The sequence below is a fragment of the Topomyia yanbarensis genome, chromosome 3 (genome assembly GCF_030247195.1).
Source record: "Topomyia yanbarensis strain Yona2022 chromosome 3, ASM3024719v1, whole genome shotgun sequence".
Classification (NCBI taxonomy): domain Eukaryota; kingdom Metazoa; phylum Arthropoda; class Insecta; order Diptera; family Culicidae; genus Topomyia; species Topomyia yanbarensis.
Genome location: NC_080672.1, coordinates 205,480,379 through 205,503,533, shown reverse-complemented (window position 1 = coordinate 205,503,533; position 23,155 = coordinate 205,480,379).

Below are 23,155 nucleotides of genomic sequence, written 5' to 3'. Positions count from 1 at the left end.
ATAAAAAGGGTTGACCGAGCACGGTCGAGAGCGGTGGTGTTTCTCCCCGCTTTTTAGTCGGAGAAAATAGTTGACCGAGTACGGTCGGTGGTGATTCTTCCCGCTGATAAAAAGGAAAAGCCCACGAGGGCGAGGACTGTGGAACCGGAACGCCTAAATCTTTAAACATTATTTAAAAGTTTCCCAAAAGGCACTTTTCCCATCATCGGTCGCAGAGTCAGGCGAGAAGAAATAAATTTCCCGAACGTCGCGCGTTGGTGAGTGCAGAGAGCTTTCGGCCCACGTGAGAGAAGGGGAACCTAATCCGCCATCTGGTCGGGACGATTTTCTCCAACCTCCATCTGTTCGGTGCTGCTAGTAGTGTCCACATTCGGCTTCGTGTCAGTTATTGGTAGCATTCGCTGAGACTTCCAGAACTTTTAGTAGTAGCCATTGTAATCATAATCGATTTTTAACGTCACCCAAAGTTTAAAGCCTAGGGTTTAGTTTGACCTGAAACAGATTAAGTCGGAGTTGGTTGTTATATTTGCGCTGGAATCCATTCCAGATTCCGATACGTGTTTCGAAAGGTAGTTTCCCCGAGATCACACACAGGTCACACGCCGCTTTAGACTTACAATTCGGATAATTGCAATAAATTTGGTTTAGCGAATTTCGATAATTTCCCTGGTTCTTCTAGAAACGGTAGAAGCACCCAATTTAGATAGAAAATGGCCAGCCAATGATTTAAAATTCCGATTCTAGTAATTGTGCTGTCTAAATTGGTCAGACTGAACTTCCCTGAGACATCCGCAACAGTCGCAAATACTCATTATGATTAATCATGCTCGAAACATGATTCACGCTGAGTACGTCACTTCCCTGATAGCTTCATGAATGGCAAATAGGTTTACAATTATCACCGATTACATACACATCAGTGATGAATTAATAAAATACACCATTTAAAACATTCAAATGACAGCAGAAATATAAAAAAGAAATAAACAAACAACAGCTGAAGTCGTTTTTCAGTTATCAAAAGCGACATATAACAGCAAACACACAGACTAGTTTTCGTGAGCAAATGTCAAAATTCCACACGGAAGAAGGAAAAATATTTCGCGACCTCATTTCGCAAGAGGTGCATACTAAGCTTAATATATGGGGTTTTCGATTGATTGACACCGGTGTAGTGGAGTGCACTGAAACTGCACCGTTTTTGCACTTTCTAGCAGAAGTGCAGAAAACTGGGTATGTTCCATTGACACTTCTGCTAGAAAGTGCAAAACCAGTGCAATCCACTACACCGGTGTCAATCAATCGAAAATCTCAATAGTAAATCTACTGCGAATCAGAGATGCCAGGTACTTTTTTCAAATATCTGCAATAATAATTTTAAAAGTCTGGGAAGAACAAAAAATGTCAGGAAAGCTAGTGTAACCAAAAGCCTTTATATTAAAAAATCTGTAAATATCTGCAACCAAACTAAAAAATCTGCAAATATCTGCAACCAAACTAAAAAATCTGCAAATATCTGCGTCATCTGCAGCTTATATTAAAAGTCTGCGAATTTGCGCAGAAAAAATGAGCATATTTAAACCAAAAATATGTGTTATTGAATCCAATCATTTATTGTTTATCACTTTAACAAACAAACTTATTGGTTTGAAAATATTTTTTTATTAGAACAACAACAAATTTTTGCTTTCAATAAATATATTTTTAATATCAATAATTTTCTTTTAATTTCAATAAAATAATTATTTAAAAACGGAACGATAATTTTGTTTTATTGAAACAATAAATAAATTTTATTGAATTCAATAAATAATTTTATTGTCTCCCGACCAATAATTTAATTTATTGAATTTAATGCATAATTTTATTGAACATGCAAATCTTTTTTCTGTGTGTGCCAATCTGGCATCTCTGCTGCGCATTGGGAGGAAAACAACCCGCTTCACGACTTAAGCTAAGTATACACTTCTTGCGAAATGAAATTTCCTATACAAAACATATGCATAAAAACTGTCGCGAAATGCTCGCGAAAAAAAATTTCATTTCCATTTCGTAAACGGTACGCAGCTCTCGCGAAAACGGTACCGAAATTTGCAGTCAGCCGAGACACGGTTCGACAAACGATAAGTTTCATATTACTTCAGCGAGATAGCGCTGCTTTCTATAAGCTGTCGCTACGGCAAGCTTTTTCCTTGCGAAATAATGGTATCATTCCACTCGGAGGATTGCGAAATTTTGACAGAATGCGATAAAAAATACAAAAAAATACATTCATCGCAAGCTGTCAACATGTATAGAATTTGCTTTTGCGATGCAATCGGTCGAAACGATGGCAAGCGCTGCCCATAACTGAGTCAAAAAGGCGGAGGATCAGGAAATTTCTGGTCTCGCAAGTGCCTAGCCTGTTTTTGGAGCGATCATTGCTTCAAAGGATTTTTCAATACAAATAGGGTAGCGATCTGAGTATCACCAAGGATAAGAAACCGGAGCCGGCGGTTGGCAGTCCGGAAAGGAGGAAGCGGAAAAAACATAGTCCCCCGGCAGTTAAACCAGCGACGGTTACTCCCGTAGAAACGGCTACACCTGCAGCTCCTGAAGAAAAACAAGCTACTAGTGAAAATGGAAAAACAGCTTCCTCCATGGAAGATGCAGAGGCATTCAAGTAAGTCGAAATCTGGAGAAAATTTTGATAAGGACATAAGTACCATTGAGAGATTATCTTTGTTTACTTTTTCGTTTATTACGACGTCACTATAACACTTTGCACTAATTTTCCAGTACATATCGAAAGCCGATGGTTTTTACTAGAATACTATGCAAAGAGTTGAGTACTAAATATTAAAACGACCGAGTAGTTAACAGAAAAAGACCCTAAAGAAAATCTCATTGTTACTTACGTCCTATTCTAAATTTTCTCCAGAAATATCTAGTATCAGCTTTAAAATTATTCATGATTCATCTTTTAGCCCGGCGTATGCAAATTTGCTAATGAAAAAACGCTTTTAATCCACCTAACAGTGTGATGAGACATTTCTTATAGCTCTTATCACTCTCTTCGGATATTATATCGTTTTAGAACATTTAGAACTTGATGCTTCGCGATGTTTTTGATAACACATACTACATGGGATAGTGGCAGGACTCAGAGAATCGCTCAAATCAGCATAGGACAACATCAGTGCTAGAAATCTCAAACCAAATCAATGGGAAAGCGAAAAAATGGCCCATAAAATAGACATACCAACGAATTATTGTTAATGCTCTGTTAATAAAATATCTAAATTGTGGTGGGAAAACTGAATTTTCCTAAAGGGGTTATATATTGTACTGAGCCAAAAAAAAGGGCGATACTAGCGATACTTGGTTTTATTTCCTATTTAAGAACTGTTGTGTTTTTTACATCCTAGATTGCATGATTCAGTGATCGAAACCCAAAACTTCATAAAGTATTTGAAATTATTAAATTAAAATTTGTTTTTGCTATTGAAATTGACAAAATGATAGTATCGCCCCTTTGGCGATTGTTTACTTTTTCGGTCTCACATATCAGCATTGAAGTATCGCCCTTACGTTTTTTTACAATAACTACCGTTCTACACCACCGATTTCGTCCGTGTTTTTTCAATAACGATCATTGTTACTATTTACAGCTGGTATCAGCTTGATAATCCTAAAAAATACGAAAAAACAGTTTCGCCTCTAAACTGCTAACAAAAAAAGTATTGCCCTGTTTGTTTGCATGGAGCGTGGAGGGCGAAACTTTAAATAAACAAACAAAAATACAGTTTCGCCCGTTGTATTTTTGCTGTAGTTTAAGAAAGCAATATCGCAGAATCAAAATTTTTAGGGTAATTTGTTGCGTTTCAAAGCCCTCATTCGCATGTATGAAAAAAGCCTTATGTTTACATTTGTAAGTATCGCCCTTTTCACAAAAAAGCGTTGAAATGTAATCGCAGCTCCTGATATCACGCTAGCTCTGAAGTGTATCCTTGATTTGAATTATTATCGCTAATCCTAATGCCAAAGAACAAATAAAAACCTGGGAAAATCATAATTACTGGAATTTTAATTTTCACGAAACTTTTCGATAACCTTCTGTCACTTGCGTTAATGCACTGGGTGTACAGTGCTCTGAAAATCTAGCGAAATCGTCTTAGGGCACCAGCGGGTCTAATTCAGAGCTATCTGCGCGGCGAGTTAAATCTGTAAAGAATACTAAAAATTAATGTCTATTCCATAATTTTCAGTTCAGCAATTCGAGAGATCGTGCTCACCGCAAGCCATGAAAAATAGACTGCGTTGTGAAGCGATAGTCACTATTTATTAAAAAACACGGTTAAATAAAAAATAAAACTATTAAAAAATTTCAAATAGTTTATAATTTTCACAAATTTATTAGCAAAAATTGTTTAATAAGCTTTCGTAATATTGTGTAGGAAAAAAGCTAAAAATTTCAGTATTTTCTCTATCTGCAACATATTAACCCTTAAATATACCAATTAATTGATATACGAATTGGAATAGGTTCGCCAAATTTTGGAATAACCCCTTGAATGCCACCTAAAAATTGTTGTAGTTCGATGCAATAAAAAATCCCCAAAAAATGAACTGTACCTATTAATGTGAAACACAGTAAATAATACATACAATAAAGACCCATTTTTATCAATCTCATGGTGTATTTTAGGCTGAGAAAATGGGGACATTGACTAAATCGGGCAATTTTTTTTTCTTTATAATAAACTGAAGCTGTTAAAATATTCTTCCCGTCCCTTGATGTAGTCTGATAACTATTTCTGATTATGATGAACTTTCTATTTTTGCATATTTCCATCTTCATGATAAGGAAAACATGCGCAAGAAAGGATTTACTCGAATTCAGTCTTGTTCGTCTGCTAGAGCCCATCAAACATATGTTCATATTTGGCTGATAAAATCGAGGTTTCAATGTATTATAATAGATATTCAGCATTCGAAGAAGTTTCTTGTGAACGAGTGTAGAACGACTTTGTTTCTACTTACTTGAAGTCAGCGGCGTAGCCAGAAATTCGGTTTGGTGGGGGTTTGGTGAAAATCGATCATACTGTCCAAACGGCATAATTCCGAAACCGTAATTTTTGAAGTTTTAAAATTATGCAGAATTTTTGTTTTCAGAAAATAGAAACAGAGTTCGAATTTGTTGAATATTAACCTGAGAAAATTCACCATAAATACTTCTTGGACGATATACCGTCAAAATTATTTTATCAAATGATGCGCTGTTTAACGTTTGTAAAACTCACCGAAGATACTAAACCTCCGAAATTGGTGGTTTCAAAATGATGCTATCTTGACCTTAAATTACTGTTTTTAAACATTTGACCTATACAAATAATTGGTCATACAACAAAAATCAAATGCTCATTAAAATCGATAAGAACCTGCTAGAGTCGAATGGAAATCGTCATTTTTCATAAATTTCTCTCTACATTCGGAAAGTGTTATCCTCGTTATCAATCATATTACGTTTTCGTCTCAACTCGACGCATGCCAAAAATAAAAACCGGTTTTAATCCACCTAGTGATGCAATTGTGCTTGTCTCATTTGTCCAGACTACGATTCCATGGTTATGTTCAATACAATGGTGAAAATGAATATTACATGTTCAGTACGATTTGCACATACATACAATGGATCGACAGCCATGATCTTGAGATACTATGTGATACTGAAGCATCGCTTGAAACCAGCGGCGGATCATAGAGAAAGATCCGGGAGGTCCAGGTCCTGCAGAAAATTTTCAACTTGTTAAGAAATTTTAAACTAGTTTTAATTTTAAAGTAGCAACCCCTCACTGCATACCCCCCTCGGTCCGGTTATACCAAAGATTTTTAGAGTAATTGTTTAACCAACCTCTGGGCCGGTATGATTGGCGATTTTTAGAGTGATTGCATAATGTACCAAAGTCCAAAAAAGTTAATTTTTGTCAAATATCTCAATGTTTCATGCATTTTAAAGTCATTTGGAATCAAAAATACAAATTTGATTTTGAAAACTTTTCATTTCAGTTTATATGGGAATTTGATGTGTGATTGCACTCTTCAACTCGTAACTCCGGAACCGGAAGTCCAATCAATAAAAAATTAAATCAATTTTAACTTCGCTTCCTATTAAATAAAGACTTTTATTACAGCACATCTCTACAAAAACGAGCTCAATTTGAAAATAAATCTGAGGATTATGATTGATTACAGAACTCTGGAATTTTCTATTGGAATGTTTTCAGGCAGGAATTTGATATTGATGCTATTAGCCAACTGTGAAATCAAGACGAATAGATCAGTTACATATCAGGACCCCATTCCGACAATTTATCAAAAGTCCTCATGATGTTTACAACAACAGGTTATCAATCCACGGATCAGATAATTGTTATTGTAAAATTTAATTAAATCAGTCTGCATCAATAAATTTTCAACTTCAATCCAATATTTTTTTGGGTGTGGTGGGGGGGGGGGGGTTGTATGGTGTTAAACCCCAAAACCTTCTCTTGGCTACGCCGTTGCTTGGAGTTATTTATTTCGCTTTTCATTTTCCGATATGTTTCAGATCGATCCGATGGTCATAAGTTAGAAAAATTGCAGTCAGAAGGTTCGCACAAATGAACATTCCGTGCACTTATCAGTTATCAAATTCCTTCCAGACAACTTGGAAGTGTTCGGTGACTGTTTCTAGCGGTTGTAGATAGAAAAATGAAATACAAAATTCGTTTTATCGAAATAATGTTTGGCTTATTTCTATGGATTATTACTATAGTGAACAATAAATAGGCGACAAAGAGTAATCCACAAGCAACAAGCCATAACTTTTAAAGCATTCAAAATAGATATTTGAAGTCTTCAGTAAAGTTATTCGCAAAAGTAAGAGCTACAAATTTGCTGAAGGCATCATTTCGATATAAACACTTCCAAGAAAATTTGTGAAAATATCTCACTTATAGGGGGATTAATCAGCAAAAGCACAATACCAAAAGAAAGTGCATGTTGCCTTCATTAAATTCTCCGAAGATACTATTGACCTAAAATAAGCTGTTTTGGCGTTAATAATAGATTACATGTTTTTGGTCATATTTCTGGCAATGGGAAATGTTAAAAATCTTTCGTCCGCATTTAATGTTAAATATCTCTTTTGATAATAGTCCGATTTCAACAATCTATAGCTTGTTCGAAAGGTATTCGTTAAAGCTGTCTAAAACCATATAAATTGTTAATCCATGTTGTCAATTTCGGCAGATAATTTAAAAAAACTGCAAAAAACGCCATTTTTACACATTCAAACATTCATATCTTGGAAACTAAACATCAGAATCAAAAACAAATTAATAGCGTTCATACTGTTTTTTAGTTCTTTCATTTAAATTTAGTTTGGATAAGATCGGTTCAGCCATTGCTGAGAAACACGAATGAGAATTTGTCCGTTACATACACACACACAGACACACACACAGACACACACACACAGACATTGTCCCAAATCGTCGAGCTGAGTCGATTGGTATATAAGACTCGGCCCTCTGGGCCTCGGAAAAATTCTTGAAAGTTTGAGCGAATTCTATACATTTCTTTTATAAGAAATGTAATTATTCGAAAAGTCTAGTAGAATGAAAGCTGGATCTGGAGGTGCAGCGAAAGGATCCTTCATCGCCGCTATACTCGGTTAAAACTTTCGAAGCTTTGCACATGAAGCCGGAATTGCTTCAGGGAGTCTATACTATGGGTTCCAATGTCCCTTCCAAGATTCAGGAAACGGCTCTACCTACTCTGTTGGCCGATCCGTCCAGAACATGATCGCCCAGTCAGTCAGGAACAGGAAAAACCGCTGCTTTCGCGTTGACAGTACTCAGTCGAGTCGATCCGTTAAAAAAAACTATCCGCAGATGATTTGCCTTTCCCTTACGTATGAACTAGTAAACCAGAAGGGGAAGTAGCTGCCAAAATTACAAAGTTTTGTCCGGAAATCAAATTTAGTTACCCCATCCGCGGCGAGGAGATTGTCAAAGGGGTGAAGCTGATTAATCATATCATCATCGAAACACCCGGTAAGCTGATGGACTGGAATATAAAATTCAGGCGTTCGACCTTGAGAAGATTGCCGTTTTTATACTAAACGAAGCGGGCGTTATGATCGCTGTTCTTGGCCACGTACGAGCGGGAGGTAATGGAGTTCGCCGAGTACATCTTACCCAATCCGATCGTGATTCAGCTAGCGCGAGAGCAAGAATCACTAGATAACATCAAACAGCACTGCATCAAATACCGCACCCAGGTCGAGAAATGTCAAGCAATTTCGAACATCTTCGGTGTGATTACTATCGGACAGGCGATCATTTTCTGTCATGTGAGTATAGGACAGTTGTGATTGTCATTGTTAATCGATGGAAACAGACACACAAAACGGCCGGTAGGTTGTCCGGCAAGATGTCCCAGGATGGTCATTCGGTAGCGGTACTACGGTGATCTAAAGGTGGAGCAATGGTTGGCCGTTCTGAATCAATTCCGAGCCGGACTAAGGAAGGTATTGATTACAACGAATGTTTTGTCTTGGGGTAAGTTCCACCACTTGATTCTGGCTGCATCACCAAGTTACGGAGAGATTTTTTCGCTTTAGATATCGATGTCGAACAGGTGACTATTGTCGTCAAGTTCGACCTGTCGATGGATCAGTAGAGACGAACCGATTGCGAAACGTATCTGCATCGAATTCGACGCACCGGAAAATTCGGTAAGTGCGACTCGTTCTTGCGATACTATAGATTGTATTTCTTCCCTCTTCTTTAACAGGCATTGCCATCAACCTAGTTGGCAGTGATCGAAGCACGATGATTTGCTAGACGCGGAGAACTCGGACGATATTGAAAAGATCGGATCGTAGTTTTTTCGACCAGCTACTGGTGAAAGGCGCAGGAGCTTTTTTGGTTCATTATTGTTCCGTTTATGAATCTATAACTTTATTTAGCTCTACCAGTTGATTTCCTTAGGATTTAATTCAAGGATCGGATACGCGAGGATTGTGAAGTACATGTTTAATTGTTATAACTTGGAGTTATGTGAACTCTTGAAGAAAACGACTTTGTTTTTTTTATTTTGTCGTTGGACAGCCAGTAGGCAAGAAATTTTCCAACACACCTTGAATCAGAAGATGAAAAATATTTCATTCATTACCATGTAAATCTAGGGGCAGATCACTTGTGATGCATTTTTAAAAATCAGTGAAATTAAATGCATTTATTTCCATCAAAATAGAAATTCATAATGTATTTTGTGTTGCGTGCAATGTTTTTGCGTTGCCTGCAATGTGGTTTGCGTTGCGTGTAAGACGTCAAAACCCTACAGAAAAACTAGCCCTACATTTAACAAAACGTCGAACAAAGTGGATCAGCGTAGGACGTTTGTTAAACAAACTTTTCTGCGAGGGAGTGCCAAGCTGATGCAAAAATGGAAATTAAATGCATTTTTTCTAATTTGATGCAAATTTGTGTTACATTCTTAGAGTGATCTACCCCTAGATGTAAATAAATATTCCATCAAGAAGATAGAACAGACAGCTGTAAAACAGCAAAAAAAATCCAAAAGAAATTATATATGCTTCAAAGCGATTTTCATCGTTGGCGCCGTTTCCGTCGTCGTCATCATCAGCAAGTTGTTCCTTCATAACATTGAGTTCCACCGATTGCGATAGATCGTCCTGTGTCATCTCCTTTTGATAGCCCAAGAACGAATCACTCTTATCCTGTTCCTGCTCATGCTCCTTTCCACGATACTCGAGTGTACCGAAACGACCGGCGATGACAACAAACAATTTACACTTGGTGCACTTCCATGCAATTCGCTCTCGCTGATCAACCGATCCGATGGGTATCGGTAGCAATTGTGCACGACAAACAGCTGACCGCGCTTGCCGGAATCAGTTTGTAAGCAATCTGCTCGGCTTGTTTTGCGTCCAACATATAACCTTCAATGTTGGTTTTATTTTCGCAGTCGTCCTGCGTGAAAAAATTCAACCCTAACCATTTTTCTAACGTGTAAATTTAAAACGACTTACCCCTCAGGCGCATGGTTATATGTGCCCATTTGCTTTCCTTGACAATTGGCCGTATTGAACGACCTTTTCTTGTAGCAGGCCCACCGCATATCCATCTTCATATTTATTTATTCATTTACTAATTTGTATATTTTTACATTTGTTCCTTCATTATTGTGGATGAATGGAGAACAGTGAGTCTAGTTATGTAAGGGATGCCAACTAGGCTCGATTGAACCATGCCAGTCCTGGATATCACACACATTTGGTGCAACATCAGATGTTTTTCAAGCCGTTCTCAACTCCTATTTGGCAGGGTAAGGTGAAACTGGTGTCGAAGGGGGTCAACTAAGCTTATCTAACGTATTTTTGATGGCCACAACATTGACGTTTCTGCATTAGAATCGACAGAGAGCCTTAGTTGATTATTAGTTGATTACCCGATCAGAAATTTACATCAAAATTATATCAAAATAAGATATTATATCACGGCAAAATATATATCTCTGTTTGATATAAAATATAGCTGGATAGTTGTTAAAATATCAAGTTTTTATACCAAGAAAATGCATCGGTTATATCTTATTATATCTCAGTCTTTTTCAGTATACATAATGTATTTTGGTTGTATCTTGGTTTGATAAAATATTTATATCACACAAACGGATATTTAAGATATTTTATATCTAATTGAGCGCAGTAAACATATCTGAAAATATCAGAACAGCATTTCGTCACAAACCTCTAAATACCCACCTGGTAATTACGTAGCTTGACGGTAACTCTCCCCCCTGGACCCCGTAAAAATAAAAAAACGATGTTAGATGAAACGGGTAAGATTGTCGTCATATCAGGTCAACCTCTATTCCCCTTTAAAAAAAAAACTACGTAGCATGACATGACCCCCTGTCGTCACACAACATCACAAAATACAAAACTCCCCCTCCCCTACATAATGCTACGTCATTTATGGATGATCCCTTAAAATGCTCTTATTCTTTCGTATGTTCTTCTCTCTTTGATTCTTCTTTAGTAGTTTACCTGCACTTGTTACAGGTTTTGCTTCCATTCCTGCTCTTTCAGCTTGTCATATGCCGAAACCTATCTAATCAAATCTTTAAAACTACTTGCTGCCTCGTGGCACTACATCGGAACATTTTCTCTGTTGTGATCTTTAATCATCGAGTAGTTTTACAAAGCGTACATTATCTTATGTATTTACATTCCAACATATGACAAGACAAGACCACTAGTAATGCGATTTGGAGCCAGTTCTTGGGAGGATCCATCTCTGGTGATATCGTTATAGCTTTGCCAAACTGTCTTGGAAAGATAATATTTTGTTGTACATACTATGTTGAAGAGATACGATATGGTTGATATAAATATGATATATTATTTGATATAATTATTGACAAATCAAAACATGATATAATTTTAATTTAGTCTTAATTCGTTCCAAACGACATGTGTGTGTGTGTTAACCATCCTAACTCCCACTAGCTGGTAGTGATTTACAGAAAAAAGTTGTTTGCATGTATTTTAACATATGCGTGCAAATAACTTGGTTCAAGGATTTAGGTAGGTGTTAGCTCAATTGACTTTCCGATGACCCATTTCGTGTACAGAGCCAGACATGTTCCGAGGTCATCGTTCCATCAACCAGCCCCGCCTTACTGTAATGTTTATATCAAATGGATTATAACATTACAATAAGACTTTCGATTTCTTACATGAGGTAAGAAATCGACGCGTATTTAGTGTATTTATTTGATTTTTGATGTGATCTCTGCCCATAAAGAACAAGAACTATTTATCCATCCCAACAAAATTATAAAGTTGTGTTGGGGCGGAATGGAAATAAAATACCGGTTAATAGCAGCACTTTTCGTCTGTGTAGAGCAGTACAGCTTTATACTGCAAATATATTCAATTTAGTTAGGTTATACAATTTTTCTAATAATTTACCTACACTTTCGATATTTTGCACCGGATTGATGATCCACCCTACACGTGGAGAATTCAGGGTATAAATCCTAACCAAACTTTTAGTTCTGTAAGTGTTTTAATTAGAATAACACATTAGGTTTTAACTTTATGAATTCACTATTTTTTACTTACGCTTTTAAACTAGAATAATAAATTTAGGTTTTATTTTAGTTTTCTCACTTAAGTAGAATTAGGATATTTTAATTAGCACTAATAAATTTAGCTATTATCTTCTCGACCGAACTCGCAATGTGTCTTCAGATTCTCTGACGTTTGACGTTTCTAGCCAGCCTACACACTAAACGCACATACATCAGATCTTGGGCAGTGTGCCCAGCAGAAACATTTATAACCGGCCTACACGCTAAACGCGCATACTGTAACTAATTACTTACGTTTGCCCGGCGGGGGCAATTTGCTACGGAGGAATTGCGGACTTTCTTCCCTGACTGCAAAAACCAATGACAAAACTAGCAAAAAGGGCTCTTGCAATTAAGATAAAAAAATAGTTTTAAACATGCACAATTAGAGGCCATTTTATTTAATAGAATTTAATAGACTTTAAGAAATATTTTATTTAAATGTGGGAAAGGATGAAATAGCACTAGCTTACGGTAATCCATGCGTTTGTTCTTCCATGGCGGCGGCGTTGGTAGCAGTCTTGAAGATTTCGAGGCCGGCCGCTTCAACGCTTGGTGGCAGCAGCAACCAGTCCAACAACAACAGCAGCGCGCATTCGGTTCCGACGAAGGGTAGCGCCGAGTCGGTTCGTTCAAATATCTTGACGACGACGAACCTCGGAGAGATGGCGGGTGGATTGGTTCCGCAGTCCGCACAATCGAGTTGGGCCAACTTTTGTCGGCGACCCTTATTACGGTGCGATGAATTTTCACCACAGGGTTGCTTAGTTCACTGAACACAATGGCTGACTGACAGCCGACACACGCCTAACACTGTGCGAAAAATTAATTAATAGTAGCACTTTATATTAATGACTTTTTAGTACCAAATAAGAGACCGATCGTCTGCTCCCAGTTGTTTTTATTCCCGTTGATGTCTTGCCTGGGAAACTGTCACCGGCAGTTGACGGAAGACCATCAAGATAGTGCGAGATTATAGGGATTATGGTGTCAAGGGGTATGGGAACATTTTATAGCAAATTCAAATTCAAATCGAAATCTAATAATAGGGTATAGCTGAAGATAAATATAATTCATTTGCGTAAATTCATTTGTTTTTATTTATTTACTGGGATAAATTCAGACACCTTTAGGAATAGGGAATTTGTATTTAAAGTTTAAGCTAGTTTAATATTATAATAATGTTATTTAAATGATTTTATTTTTAGCTTATAAATAGAGGATACGGAATATTTACAATAAATTTATTTACAGGTAGTTTTTATACAAATTGGGCATGTACATATGAAAACAGTCAGGGTAACCGAACTTGGAGGTTACAATCCTCCCGGAGTCGGGATAAAAAAAAAGCAAAGATTTTTTTTTGTTTTAATAGCAATCATCAGCATGGGCCTACTTCCTCTAAAGTTTCCAATTAATCTGAAACAATGATTTTTCCGTAGCCCGGAGCTCTTTTCTTCCAGATCATTATGAGAATCTTGTGCGGTGAGACTCGCCATGCCGAAGCAATTATTGTTTTGTGAGTTTAGCAATAAAGTAATAACTAGATTTCAAAGCAAGTATAAATAATGATATTTCCATGGGCCTACTTCCTTCGGAGATGCCAGTTAATTTAGAACAATGATTTTTCCCATAAGGGAGCTCTTTTCTTCTAATTTATGCGAATCTCCAACGGTGAGACTCGCCATGTTTGAGTCCCTTTTTGTGGTTTAACGTCATACTTGGAAGTGTGAATTGGCTATCTCAGGGTCCGTCAGAAAAAATAAGCATTTGCCATCCCCATGCTCCTCCAGAATAAAAAGTCAACAGCTGCCGCCCAGACAAAACAGGTTGCGTAATTCGTAGAAGACAAGACAAAACTCTAATACCGTCTTCATTCTATTCCGATACTGTCTAAAGCCATTCGCCAAAGACAAAAACCAAATTTAATAACAATTGTTTCTCTTCCTTTCCTTCCCTTTACATACTATCATTCATTCCTTTCACTTTCCTACCCTTTCTCATTCTTCCTCGATCATTCTACCCACTAATCATTTGCTCCTCTCTTACATAGACTATCATTCATACAAGCACTCCCTTCTGATTTATGATTCCCACTCACACTCTTATGCGTAAATATCTTAATAATTCTCAATCTTAATCTAGGGCGCCCTAATTTATAAGTCAGGTTCAGTTTGTGGTTTCATGTTGCACAATCTGATAAATATATGGTACCGCTATTAACTGCTTTACCCTATTTCATTTGGAAGAAAACATAGAAAATATTCGAGGGTAAATTATACCAACTGGGTGTTTATGGGAACACTTTTGTATCACCCGTTAGGTCAACTGCTTGAGCTGTCAACGAGCTGAGATGTCAACAATCATATTTTCTTCAAAGCGTGAATCGAGGATGGTTGTTTATTTCACAGGTAAGCTGTTTAATCATGCATTAAAATTTAAGAATTATGTTTTATGTTCTTTTTTTCAGGGTATTTCTGACGGCTCTGTTTCGTGCATGCATCTTCAGCGCTCGATAATGTTGCCGCACGTTCGAAATCATTTTGGATACACTTACAGTGGTCACTCAGAAGTGCCAGCCAATGTTCCAAACTTGTGCAGTGGCTTGCTGCTTCGGCAAGTGCGGCACGTCGTTAATTATATAAATATTCGGCGATATGTTTATTTAGTTTTACCGATCTGGGACAAAATCGATGTGTTTTTAAAATATAAATAGTGTAAATGTGCGTGTTTTTATTCAACCTGGTTTTAAGTGGGCTGCTGGCCAGATCCCAAGATTTTTCCCAGCAAGATCTTCCAGTTCATAAGAACTGGTTCCTATTTTGGATAGAATTTTGCATGGAAGATATTGCCGCCCGTATTTAGCATTGTAGTGTTCTCCCGCGTTTGAAAGTTTCATGTTCCTTCTAAAGACTAATTGGCCGGCCGTAAACGCTTTGGCAAATTGCCGGTGCCGAAGATTATATTGTTTACGAGAAGATTCATGGGCTTTGGTCAGATTTTGGATGACCTTTTCGTAAATACTGGGGAACCTTTGTTTTCGTCTAGTTTCTCTCTCTTCGTCGGCCAAAATTTGATCATGCCGGAAAAGGCGATGGTCTGAACCATCCTCCGACAATTCTTGACCGTGTGTTATATAGTACGGTGTAAACCCCGTGGACGAGTGTATACTTGTGTTGAGTATAAGCTCAACTTCCGAGAGCTTAGTGTCCCACAAGCGTTGATCGTCTTTAACGTAGGTACGTATAGCGGCGTTTATAGTCCGGTTTACGCGCTCAACTGGGTTCGCTTGGGAATGGTACCTGGAGTTCAACCAATGGGTAATTCCGAAGCGATCCAGCATCGTCTTAAACTCTTTGGAGGTAAACGTACTGCCGTTGTCTGTAATGATAATTTCCGGGACAGAGTTCCGAAAGAACCACTGGTCTCGGAGCACATTACACATCAACGAGCTTTCAATTTTCCTCATGGGGTGAATCATCACCCATTTAGAAAAATAATCCGTCACCACTAGCATATGCTGGTGACCTTTGCGACTACGGGGAAGCGGACCAATGAAATCTATTGAAATGATTTGCCATGGACGGGATGCTTCCCGAATCTTTCCCATTTCTGGTATGACCGGTACGTAAGAGGGTTTCACCTCCTTACATGTTTGGCAACCTTGAACATACGCACGTATAGTTGCGGCCATTTTTGGCCAATAGTAGCGCTTCTGAATACGATTCAATGTTTTCTTAAACCCGATATGGAGAACATTGTCATGGTTTTCTATGAGAATAGAGGGTATGGTGTCAGGTTTGGGCACTTGTTTCCATTCAAACCGACAGTCAAATGGCTCGCTTTTCGCAGTCACAAATTTTAACAATTGGCCTTCATCTATCTTGAAGTCGACGAACTGATCGGGTTGCTTTAATACCTTCTCTATTAGCTTCGAGTGCCACGACGGAGCAGGTGAATCTTGGACAACAGCAGTACTGCGTGATAGGGCGTCTGGGACAACATTGTCTTTACCCCTTCTGTGCACCACCGTCATATCGTACTGCTGCAGGTCCAAGCTCCACCTACTACAGCGGGACCCTACTTTCCACTTCGTTTTCAAAATGTGGGTTAGCGCAGATGAATCAGTGACTAAGGTAAAGTGATACCCCTCAATGTAGCATCTGAATGCATCTATGGCTAATAAGGCGGCCAAAGCCTCCTTCTCCGCAGCATGGTAATTTCTTTGCGGAGTCGAAAGCTTGTGCGAGAAATATGAAATTACTTTCTCTACTCCCTCTTGTTGCTGAGTAAGGATGCCAGCGACAGCTACGTCACTGGCATCGGTTTGAATTGTAAATTGATCGGTGAAGTTTGGGCTGCCAAGAATAGGAGTTGTTACTAACAGCTCTTTGATGGCACAGAATGCCATTTCAGCGTCATCGGTCCAGCAGATTTTCTTAGTTTTTGTTTTTAATAAATCGGTAAGGGCGGACGTAACACCACTAAACTGAGGAATAAAACGCCGATAATAATTTGCCATTCCTAGGAATCTCCTAAGTTTGGTAACAGTATCTGGTCTTGCGTACTCTACGATCGGCCTGATTTTATCCGGGTTCGTACGTAGACTTTCTGTACCTAGGAGATATCCTAAGAATGGTATTTCTGACACCCCGAATTGGGATTTTTCCAAATTTATAGATAAATTTGCTTGTGTTAGGCGTCGTGCGATCTCACGGAGCAATTGCACGTGCTGCTCGAATGTCTCCGTTACCACGACTATATCGTCGAGGTAAACGAAGACATATGGCTCTAATTCTCCATGACCGAGGACACGATCCATTAGTCTGGCTAGTGTCGCCGGACTGTTCACCAGACCAAAGGGCATGCGAGTGTACTGATACAACCCCTTGCCTTGTACACTGAATGCGGTGTATTTGCGAGAGGCAGGATCCAGTGAAATTTGCAAGAAAGCTTCTGAAAGGTCAATGGTAGATAGATACCTCGCTTTTGGAAGCTGTCCTAAAATGCGACAGGGGTGAGGCAAGGGGTACGCATCTCGTACAGTGCGCTCGTTAATTTTTCGCGCGTCAAGACACAGTCTCACCTTATTCGGTTTGATCACCGGCACGCAATTTAACGACCAGTCCGAATTACTTGGTTCGATAATCCCGGACTTTAGTAACCTTTGTAATTCCACGGAAACTAACTGTTGTGTTTTCGGGGACATTACATAGGGAAATTGTCGAATGGGAGGTTTTTTTTTCCATTCTTCTTGCAGTTCGATTCGGTGTACCGTGAGAGGTGTCAACGATAGTTGTCCCTGTTTTGCTGGTAGGAAAAGTGTTTTCACTTGAGTGATAATTTTTCTTTCCTCGGCATTAAGAACCGTGGCTGGAGGAGGATGATTAACAGTCAAAGAAGTTTCCAATTGGCAACATTGTTGGATCGTGGGTTTTATTCTGAATTTTCTCCAGAAATCCATCCCGCATATACAATTGATAGCAAGGTCCGGAACCACCATCGTGGCTACGACTTTTACTTGACCGTTGAATGAAAATGGAAGGTAAAGTTGTCCTGAGATCACAAGCTGCTCCCCGCTCGCTGTGCGCAACAGAATTGGGTTTTGAAGAGGGGATAATTTGGGTGATTTCAGGTTTGAATACACTGTTTTATTGATAAGGGTGATGTTACTACCACTGTCTAATAACGCCTGAACATTATGCCCGTATAAACTAATAGTAATATACGGTCGGTTATCGTTGTGGTATGGGTAAACGATTGAGAAAAGATATGGGTTCGTTGAATAAATGTTTTCAGTGGCTTGTTCAAAATATGGTGAAACAGATGGTTTATTACGCGTATTTAGGTATTCAGCGGACGGCGGTTTTCGCTCGCTGAACCGTAGTTTTTTGTACAATATGGACAATTATTTGATGGGTATCCGCGGAAGCCGCAGTTCCCACAGAGCACGCCTTTAGGAAGTCTGCAAGTTGAAATACGATGTCCAAATATTCCACAATTTAAACAGTGATTAGATGGAGGTGGACGATGAGAGTCAATTAAAGCCTCCAATGTGGGCTGAGAAGTTTTATTGCTATTAGAAAAGGTTGCCGCTATTTGAGATTGCGGCGCATTACGCTGGGGTGGAGTAGAGGTTTGTTGGTTATAACGAGGATTCGAATTATGTTGCGGCGATAGGGTTTGCAAACTTTGTGAATCATTTGAAGATTCCTTTTTGGGTTTTTTCTTAGAAACGTTTTGGTCTATCATGGCTACTTGTTTGTCGGTTCCAAAAACCTTATTGTACGCTGAGAAATTTATTGCATCCACCTTTTGACCGGCGGCAACTAGTGTGGCTAGATCGGTTATTGGTATGAAATTTAATTGTTTTTTATAATCAATTCTCATATTTTGTGATAGAATTTGTACCTTTTCATAATCTGGTAATTGAGTGCTCATGGTACGGAACAATCGTTCCATCTCATGATAGAATTCTAGAAAGGTTTCATTTCTTTGTTGCCTTCGTTGGTAAACTTTCATTTTTATCAGAGCATCTAGATCAGGATGCATAAATGATCGCCGAAGCTCAAGTACTAAATGCTGCCAATTAAGTAAACGGCCGGTGGTACGCATTGTCATGTACCATTTTAGAGCTGGCCCTGCGAAAAGGTGAACCGCCGACTCAAACAACTCAGTCTCAGAAACATGTTCGGCCATGGACAATGCTTGCACTATTTCAAGAAACTCGTTAAGTTTCAAACCTTGATCTTCCCCATCGTACTTGTTCATCGCCCATTTAGAAACGGGCAAGCTATGGCGAAAAGAGGTGCCTTGCCCAGCCTGATTGTACGACGCATGGTTTGGATTAGAAAATTGTTGAAAGCTAGAGCTTGGAAAGTTTGCCCAAATGTTGGCATTATTTAATGTGGTGCCAGATATTGGCACTGTAGGATTATTTAGAATATGATTATATCCATATGGTCCATATGTTGGGGAGGGGTTTGGGTAGTTTGGTCGCGGGTTGGCAGAAACCGCATCTGGCTGATGAAATGATAAGTTTTGTGTTTGGTTAGATATAAGATGGCCGCCAAAATCGGCTGGTTTCAAAATGACTTTACTTTCAGGAAATGAAACTTGATTCGGAGTGAAAAGTAGATTTTTGTGAGGAGGGATTAATGTACGATTTTGTGTGGTGGAATTAACGATTGGTTTCAATTGGGGAAAATTGTTATGCAAAGAACTATTGTGCTGGGCTTCTTCATTGTCCAGATACCTAACTGCCGTCTGAGTTGCTATATGTCGTTGGTTACTTCGATCGGATAATTCCTTCTCAAGATATGTAATGCGAACTTGAAGAGAACGAATCCACGAATGCTGATCCAATTATTTGTGGATTAACTCCAGCCTGATCGTTTGGTTCCGTATCCGAATTATCCTCAACTGTATCCAGTAGCTCATCGTTATCTACTTGTTCTTGTTCCTCCTCAATAATGTCCTCGGTTGCAAAGAATTCTAACCTAATTTTGCCTACGATTTCAACAAACATTGCTTTCAATGTTTCCTCTTGCTCACAACTTTCACAAGCCTGAAGTAAAAGCTGGTACACTTTGTGAGCGTAGTGCAATAATCTGGTCTTGCATCTACTCATCACATTTTGATCGTGCCGCTTAATCCCGCCACAAATTTCTTCGTATGTTTTTTTGCACGCTTCGATTGCTTCCCCCACATTAACAGATATCAGAGCATTGATTATTTTACCATCCTCCTTTTCTATTTTAAGGTGTTCACGCAAACTTCTTTTTCTTCGCGTGAAACTCGGGTCATCACGAATTACAATAGTGCGCATTGAAAGCTCAAACAAAAGTTCATCAGTGGTAAGATGGTCAACTCTCATCTCATGGTACCACTTTGACAGCAATTCAACAGCTTGGGTATAACTCAAACTCGAATCAGCCATTTTGGAATGGTCAAAGAAACAATTGATGTAGCAAATAAAACGTGTAAAAAAAATAAAAAAAAATTACGCTAAGCTTTGAAATTATTGAGTTTCGCTATCCTCTATAAACTACACTCCCCGCATGTCTAGGCTAAACAACTGAATCATCTCTAAACCTTCGAACACTGGGTAGGCGATATCTTGATCACTAAAGTAATTTTCATCATCCGGAATGAGAAAATATTCACACTTCTTTATATCACTCCAACCACAAAAAGTATAAATAAAAAATGATAGCAAATGAGAAATCTGTTTCATAAAAATTGAAATTAATTTAATTAATTGCAATTCCTCCCGGAGCTTACTTAAAAAGGTGTTCAAATTTGGCCAAAAGTTGAAAACCTTTTTTTAAATTCATTTAACGTTGGGCGCCATTTGTAACTAATTACTTACGTTTGCCCGGCGGGGGCAATTTGCTACGGAGGAATTGCGGACTTTCTTCCCTGACTGCAAAAACCAATGACAAAACTAGCAAAAAGGGCTCTTGCAATTAAGATAAAAAAATAGTTTTAAACATGCACAATTAGAGGCCATTTTATTTAATAGAATTTAATAGACTTTAAGAAATATTTTATTTAAATGTGGGAAAGGATGAAATAGCACTAGCTTACGGTAATCCATGCGTTTGTTCTTCCATGGCGGCGGCGTTGGTAGCAGTCTTGAAGATTTCGAGGCCGGCCGCTTCAACGCTTGGTGGCAGCAGCAACCAGTCCAACAACAACAGCAGCGCGCATTCGGTTCCGACGAAGGGTAGCGCCGAGTCGGTTCGTTCAAATATCTTGACGACGACGAACCTCGGAGAGATGGCGGGTGGATTGGTTCCGCAGTCCGCACAATCGAGTTGGGCCAACTTTTGTCGGCGACCCTTATTACGGTGCGATGAATTTTCACCACAGGGTTGCTTAGTTCACTGAACACAATGGCTGACTGACAGCCGACACACGCCTAACACTGTGCGAAAAATTAATTAATAGTAGCACTTTATATTAATGACTTTTTAGTACCAAATAAGAGACCGATCGTCTGCTCCCAGTTGTTTTTATTCCCGTTGATGTCTTGCCTGGGAAACTGTCACCGGCAGTTGACGGAAGACCATCAAGATAGTGCGAGATTATAGGGATTATGGTGTCAAGGGGTATGGGAACATTTTATAGCAAATTCAAATTCAAATCGAAATCTAATAATAGGGTATAGCTGAAGATAAATATAATTCATTTGCGTAAATTCATTTGTTTTTATTTATTTACTGGGATAAATTCAGACACCTTTAGGAATAGGGAATTTGTATTTAAAGTTTAAGCTAGTTTAATATTATAATAATGTTATTTAAATGATTTTATTTTTAGCTTATAAATAGAGGATAAGGAATATTTACAATAAATTTATTTACAGGTAGTTTTTATACAAATTGGGCATGTACATATGAAAACAGTCAGGGTAACCGAACTTGGAGGTTACAATACCTCAGATTTTGGTAAGTGCGCGCAGCAGCAACATCCTCGCCGGCCTACACACTAAATGCGCAGACCTCAGATTGTAGACAGTGGCCCAGCAGTAACACCTGGCCTGTAGTGTATTGGCACTGTGTGGGACTCACGACTCACGTTCGTGCCTAACCACTAAAAACATTCCTTACTTTTTACGCCCTTCTTCCCCACGGAACTACGTCATCGTATTACTTCGTGGGGGGGGGGGGGGGGGGGTTCGTTGCGCTTTCGTCGCACCTCTTTCTGCTGCTCTATCTCGGAGCCTCGCTTGGTTCATGGAGTGGCACGACCTATGAGCTTTGATTTAACTCTCGGTTCCTCTCCTGCTCCTTGTCTCCATCCATTACGTCGCCATTTATTTCTCGTCCCTGTGGTGAGCCGTTTAGGTGCTGATTCCCTGAACCATTCAGCTCATGTTTCCGTGAGTCATTCAGCTCCCGGCCTTATCACGATCCGCTTGGATAGTGCTCAACGGTGAACTCATCCTACTCCGACCTATGGTTCCCCGACAGAGGAATTTCCCCCGACACCGATACCCACTTTCCTGAGCCATTTAGCTCTACTAAAATCTTCCAGCTTTACCGCTTATCCTACTCCGATTGAGTTCCCCGACAACGGAATTTCTTTCGTTACCGGTGTTTGTTTTGTGAGCCAATTAGCTCGTCACGATTCTGTCGGGTAGTCCACGGTGCCGAATCATCCCTATCGTGAATTCCCCGGAGGCAGACCGCTCCCGATACCGATGTACGTTTCTGTGAGCCATTAAGCTCCCCGCCTCGTCTACTCGGTCTAGTCCCCGGCGGTGGACCTAGCCTACTCAACGGCCAGCCAGCAGATGCTGAGGTCCATCCAGCGATTCCGGGTAGAGCGTAGCCTCCGGTTCACTGGCGCCCCAACGACCCACTTCTGGCTATTCGACACAGTCTAATCGGTCTAATTCCCGACGGTGGATCTAGCCTACTCACGAGCTACCTGGTAGTGTCGAGGTCGGTCCGGCGATTCCGGTGGAGCCTGACGTCCGGTTCGCTGGCGCCCCGACGACCCGAGCCCGGTGCAACATCGCGTACTACTCAACTGGTCCCCGGCGGTGGACCCAGTCTACACCGTCAGTGAGTTACCCAGCGGCGGAATTTCTCCCGAAACCCTATTTGTGGTTCTACTGCGGCGTTCTAACCAATGTCGTTACTTTGTTGGTCCCTTCGCCACTTCCTTTGCAGCTCGGATAGTATACTCATAACAACTCTGTTGACAGCGTCCCAGATATGCTCGTCGCGGCACATCTCTTCGACGATATAATCCACTGTTATATCAGGCATACCCCTTCGGACTTCTTCGAATCTGGGGCATTCGAAGACCACGTGTTCCGGTGTCTCTTGCACTTCACACACTCCGGGCAAAGGGGTGACAAAGCGTGTCCAAACCGATGTAGGTATTTCCGGAAGCATCCATGCCCGGACAAAAACTGCGTCAGATGGAAGTTCACCTCTCCATGCTTCCTATG